Source organism: Vicia villosa, linkage group LG7 (genome assembly GCF_029867415.1).
Source record: "Vicia villosa cultivar HV-30 ecotype Madison, WI linkage group LG7, Vvil1.0, whole genome shotgun sequence".
Classification (NCBI taxonomy): Eukaryota; Viridiplantae; Streptophyta; class Magnoliopsida; order Fabales; family Fabaceae; genus Vicia; species Vicia villosa.
The window spans coordinates 131,443,831-131,450,837 of record NC_081186.1 but is presented as its reverse complement, the minus strand read 5'-3'; positions in this window follow the sequence as shown (position 1 = coordinate 131,450,837).

Genomic DNA, 7,007 nt, shown 5'->3' with positions numbered 1-7,007 from the left:
TGAACTTTGCACACAGTTCAAGATCAAACATCATAATTCCTCTCCATATCGACCAAAGATGAACGGCGCGGTGGAAGCTGCCAACAAGAACATCAAGAAAATCATACAAAAAATGACAGTAACCTACAAAGACTGGCATGAGATGTTACCTTTTGCTCTTCATGGTTATCGCACATCTGCGCGTACTTCAACAGGGGCAACTCCATTCTCCTTAGTCTATGGTATGGAGGCAGTTCTTCCAATTGAAATTCAGATTCCTTCCCTAAGGATTATGAAAGAAGCCAATCTAGACGAAGACGATTGGATTCAAACACGGTTGGACCAGATAAACTTGATTGATGAGAAAAGGCTCGCAGCTATTTGTCATGGTCAGCTATACCAAAAGCGCATGATCAAAGCCTTCAACAAAAAAGTCAAAAGTCAAGCATACCAAACTGGTGGCTTGGTTGTCAAACGCATCATCTTACCACAAGGTGATCCCAGAGGCAAATGGACTCCCACCTACGAGGGACCATTCATAATCAAGAAAATATTCTCCGGCGGCGCCATGTTGCTTACCACCATGGATGGCGAGGATTTCCCACACCCTGTGAATGCTGACATAGTCAAAAAATACTTCTCTTAAAAAGAAAAAAAAACAGCTCGCTAAGTTGAAAACCTGAAAGGGCAACTTAGGCAAAAATGAGCGTCTCGGTGGATTGAAAACCCGAAAGGGCGGTCCAGGCAAAAATTAGAGACTAAACAAATACTATCCCGGTAGGCTGAAAACCTGAAAGGGCGGCCTAGGCAAAAGTTAGGGAATGAAGCATACAACTATGTTCCGTTCAGCTGCCTACTCACCATCAAGATTCAACACCTCAAAGACACCGATCAGTCTAATCACTTTCTTCCAACAAGTGAGGGATGAGATGCTCGAAGACAGATTGGCAATAGCAGAGTTGAAACTTGACTGGATCATTTTCACATAGCTATTTATCTTCATAAATATTTTTCAAAACTTTCTGACAGTTTCCTACTTCTAGGATTGTTGTCTCCCTGTGCTAACCCGCCTATCATGGCTCTTTTCAATGCAGCTCTTTCAAAAATCACTATTTTCACTTTTTCTGTTTTAAATGCGTAAGCGTCCCAATGATAATTTTGAATGAACATATGCATTTGAATATGATTGATGTTTACCAGGAAAAACAGGAATGGCATTCAGGAAATGTCCCGATCATCTGGACATCATTCCATCAGAAGGAAATCACCAAGAGAAACGCATTTCTCAGCAAATTCCTCAAAAAGATTTTCTCTTCAAAAGAAGTCTTATTCCCCAGCAGGGTTGTTCCAGATTACTATCTTCAGAAGATGTGATCCCCGCACCCGGACTTGGTCAGATAGTGCATCGGAGGATTATGCATCTTCCTCATTCCCATTTGAAAGGGCATCAGAACTTCCAGTTACCTTTGGTTCCCCAAGCAGTAGTCAAAGATCCTTCAACGAGATACCCGGGTTCTCAAAGAATTTCCCCAGACGAGGGTACTCAAGCAAGACAAAAGATCATCAACGATCACAATACATTCATGTCCAGCTGACTAGTGGGAATTTATTTTTCCAATTAGAAGCTTGACATCACATTCATACATTCATACATTCATACATTCATACATTCACATATTCATACGTCATACATCATACATCATGCATCATGCGCATATTCATACACAACATAACATGCATATTTCTCCGGGAATATCTCACATTTACATGCATCATAAACATTGCATATCACTAACTTGATTTTTCAGGTAGGCAGATATCTTCAACAAAGATGTTCTCAATCACATGCCGTGTTCACCTGAATTCCATGAACGGTTCTCTCAGATATAATCAAGCCGAAGATTCATTCTGATCACTTACCAACTCAAAAACAAGCATCACAGATCAAAGCGATACCTCAGACGGTTCCAGAACGATCCAGCATCACAGATCTAAAGCGATACCTCAGACGGTTCCAGAACGATCTAGCATCACAGATCTAAAGCGATACCTCAGACGGTTCCAGAACGATCTAGCATCAAAGATCTAAAGCGATACCTCTGACGGTTCCAGAACGATCTAGCATCACAGATCTAAAGCGATACCTCAGACGGTTCCAGAATGATCTAACATTGAAGATCTAAAGTCGATACCTCAGACGGTTCAAGAATGATCTAACATCAAAGATCTAAAGCTGATACCTCAAACGGTTCCACAATGATCAACTTTCAAAATCTAAAGCAAAAAAAACTTTGGACAAGTTCCGTAGCAATCATCCTCCAAGACTTAAAGCGGTAACCTTGGACGGTTCCGAAATAGTCAACACAAAGACTTTCAAATCCTTCATCAAGATGGATTCATTCTGATGAAACAGACCATCAACACATATTCCAGGTGGCATCTGAAAGCCCATCTCAGGTAATGTTTCAATTTGCCAACAACATTTCGCAGACGACATTCAAATGCAACTTCCAACATCTCTTCTGATCAAGGTAAGTGCAAATTTTCAGGGCATCTAAATATTCAATCATCTTCTACCTTCAGATTTCAGACAATCTCTTCAGGTTTAAGAAGATTGAATAGGGGCAACTGTTATACCCCAAAATTTGCCCACATATTTTTCAAGGAAACTCCAATCTGAAAATTAAGGGTCTCATATAATCATGGATTTTTATTTCAACAAATATCCTGACATATGAAATACTTAGTTTTTAGAATTTTCCTTATACAGTAATTTAGCTTGCAGATGAATTTATTCTTACGCAAACACCAAATACTGTGTATTACTTCACACATGCTATTTATTTAATTGCAGATAAATAGTACTGACACAATTGGTACAGAGTTAAATCTTTTTGCAGGCGCAGAATCAGGAAACTCAGACTGTACTGGTAACAAGTAGATTATTACTATCTTTTGTTTCCCACTAATTTTTGTACTATATTCCATTATTTTAAAAAATCTTTTCAAATCTCTTTTTCAAAAATCAAATCTCTTTTTTTTTTCCAACACTATCATACACTTTCTTTCAAATCTTACTTTCACTCAAATTTTCCTTTTGTACGGAATCACATCATTCCCCAACGTCTCTTTCCTTCTTTCCATTCTATAAATACCTCTCATTTTCTTCCATAAAATCTCACATCAAATTCTAATTCATTTCTCAAATTTCCACTTCATAATCCATCTTCTCTTCTTCCCTAACAAGAATGGCAAAATGGATAGAGACACTGTCTCTTGCAGTCATCACCATTGCTACGGTGATCATGACTTTCTTCTGCCTGCATAGTCCTGAGGAGTGTGGACCTGCAATGGTTATGCTCCCAATCATCTACATGTTATTGTTCATAGCATGGGTTATCAATCGTCATTCTTAAAATTTGCCGTATTTCTTATTTCTTAAATGTACCGTTTATTCGTCGTACTGTTCAATATAGTATGTGATATTTGTACTGTCAGTATTAGATGTTGTACTATTTGTCATAATATTGCTTAATTACTAAGATAATATTTTGTGTGTTTTCTGCCAGTCAAATATTCCTTTTTTTGTGCATTAAATGATTTTCAGGGTTATTATCGGTAATTTTGCCCGCATACCGTAAATATTAGTTATTTATTATGTCTGTGTTTTTCTAACAAGTCATGTAAATAAACTTTCATTTTTCACATAAAACAAAAACAAAAAAACAACAAAAAAAGAAAATTAACTTTGACTGTTGATTTTTCACTCTAACTGCTACATCAATACCTGAACAGTCAGTTGACAGCCAAACTGCTGGCAGTACAATTCTCAGTGTTTTGTACCATCAATCAAATCAATCTTACACAATTCAAATTTCCAAGATTTTTGCGTTAGAAGTCTTCTGAATATCACGCGATTAGCAGAGACTCAACACTGCACAAAAATCAGGTACGCTTAACTATCTCCTACACAAACAGTCCCTAATCAGGGTTTTTCTTGTTTTTACAGGAGCAACAAGTTTTTGAGAGCTCAAATGGATTTCATACACATCCATATATCTCAAAGTACCATCATACAAATTTTCAAACTTCAATTCACTCAGACGCACCGTCAGCAGCTCAAACAGTCAACAGACGACCCGTTTGACCAAAAAAGTCAACAGACAGTCAAAAATGAAATTTTTTGTCAAAGTCCATATTTTGTCAAAGGATTCATCATTTGATCATTGGATGATCATAATTCATCAAGGAAAGATCAAAAATCAACAAAACCCTAAGATTCAAAATTAGGGTTTTTGCCTGAAAAGTCAACTCAACTTTGACTGATCATAACTCTCTCATCCTTCATCCAAAAAATTCAAACCAAAGCTTGTTTTGAAGGAAATTCAATTATCTTTCAAATGCCATTGATCCCATGGTCATTGGATTCACCATTTGAAAAATATGACCAAAGACATTACAGGTCATTTTCAAAGTCAACAAAAAGACACTTTTTTCAAAAGGACACACAAGGAGCTTCAAAAATCATTTTGACATGAGACTAAAGACATTGGTTAGAGGACTCTTTGAGGTTTCCAAAAAGTTCAATATCTCCTTCATATGACAAAAATTGAAGGATTTACACCTTGTTGAAGTTGGCTAAATTTTGGGAAAATACATGAAATCAACATTGCTCAAAAATGTATTTTTTCCAAATGGGGCCAAGTTTTCAGCATTCAAACATCATTTCCATGATGTTATGGGCCTCCCACGACCAAGACTAAGCCCATGCTTTTTTTATCCATTTTTGCATGATTTTATCTTACTTTAAGATTAAAATTAAAAGGAAAATGCATGGATAAATGGTAGCTTACAATCTAAGCATGACTCACCCAAGGAACCTTCAATTTTCTGCAGAGGATTGGTGCACAAGGCAAGAGCATTGAATGGAGTCAAGACTTGGTCAAAAATTCAAGGTTTTTAATATTTAAAAACCAAGTTTTCAACAAAGGCAACAAAGATTCTTAGCTTCACTTCCAAGCAGCCTTTGGCCTATAAAAGAAGTGGAATACATCAGCAACAGGAGAGACACGAATCAGAAACAAAGCCTTGCTCATATACACTTGTAATCACTTGAACAAAATTCAAAGAAAATTCAAATTCGAGTTTTTAATTTCAGTCCATTTCAATACAAACTAAGCATTCAAACATCATCTCTGAGCTTCACTGAAACCATTCCAATCATTTCCAAGTCCTAAACATCACTGAATCGAGCTATATAGGCCACGGTTTGTTCAAACTAAAACCAACTTATATCTCATAACACACGCATATTTAACAAGATGTAGATGCATAATTGTGTTTGGTTTGAAGCTCTGGTCGTTTCTGGAGCTTCAATTGGATTTTAATGGATGTTTGTAGCATATACCATTTTAGGGTTTTCTTAGCTCAAAATTAGGGTTCTTCATTAGGGCCAAAATTAAAACAAATTAAGGGCAGGGTTACATTCAGTGGAACAAAACGAATCCAATGGTACCATCGCGCTTGATTTCTATGCTTGTTTGACCCTATTCGTTATTTTGCAGATTTAGGGTTCACTTACAATAGCGCTTTTTTACAAAAGCGCTGTAAAAGGCCTTGTCTGAAGGTTGAAGACGATGAGGTGTCTCCCCCTCATTGGTCCAGAAGCGCGCGCGTGTTTTTAAACTTTCCACTAATCCAGTGCTTTGCAGGTGTACTGATCACCACGTGCCTCAATTTCTGGACCATCTGATCTCATTTAATGAATGATTCAACGCGCCAGATCACTCTTCCCCACCATGCGCCCTCACTGATTACCACACAGGATCAGTATCCTTTTATTTTCTATTTTATTTTCTATTTTATTTTAATTTCTTTGTTAAATTAATCAAAAATAGTTTTAAAAATCCAAAAAATACACAAAAAATATTTTTAGACTTCTAAAATAATATATTATTTTCTGAAATAAAAATATTTTATTTTCTTCAAAATTTTAATATTTTGCATAATTAATTAATATATATTTATATATTTGCTTTTTAATTATTCTAACCAATCAAAAAATCATAAAAAAAATTGTTCTTTATATAAAATATTGTTTATATATTATAAGCTAATTTTGTACATATTTTGAATAATTTTCTTTTCAAGTTTTAATGATTTGTATAATTATTTACATAATTATGTTTTAATTAACTTAAATCAATTCCAAAAATGCCAAAAAAATTAGTTTTGTTTTAAAATTAATTAACAAATATTTTGTACATATTTTAAACTTAATTTCTAGGTTTAAATCTATTTTCATCTTTTTTCTTCATTTTAATTTAATTAATCATGCATTAATTATAATTAAAATCAATCATAAAAAATCCAAAAACATGCCTTTTATGTTTCTTGCAATTTAAAATTCCTAGATAAATGTATAGGATGTCAAATTCATGTAAATAGGCTAGTTTACATTTCCCGCACAATCGATGTAATAGCGTAGATTTACTTTCCGCACTTTACATTTCCGCACTTTAATTTCCAGCAAATATAAACTGCGTGTATGTCAAAGATAAAATTGAACCGTTAGATCACTAACTTCAAAGATAAATATCTGAATCCAATCACAATCACATTTGCACCTCTTCAGGTAATCCTTTTTCACAATCTTTCAAAATCAAAGTCAAAATTCCACTGTTTTGAGTACGAAATCGAACCTTGCTTTTATATCCGGTAAAAGGATAGATTTTTAAAGGAAATAGGATAAAGACCTTACCACTCAGGGTAGACCTCCTAGTTTGCTTGCTCAAATCAAAACAAACAAAATTCTCATACACTGTTGATTTTTCAAAACTTTCAAAAAAGACAATACTTTGTATACATCCAAACACGGGTTATTACAAAGTTAACGTTCTTTTCAAAACATCTTTCGAAAGATAAACAAGCATTTTGTATACATCCACACACGGATCATTACAAAATTCAAATTACAAAGGTATTTGAAACCACATATGAGCAATTTCAGAGCAATTGAAAAGTGATCG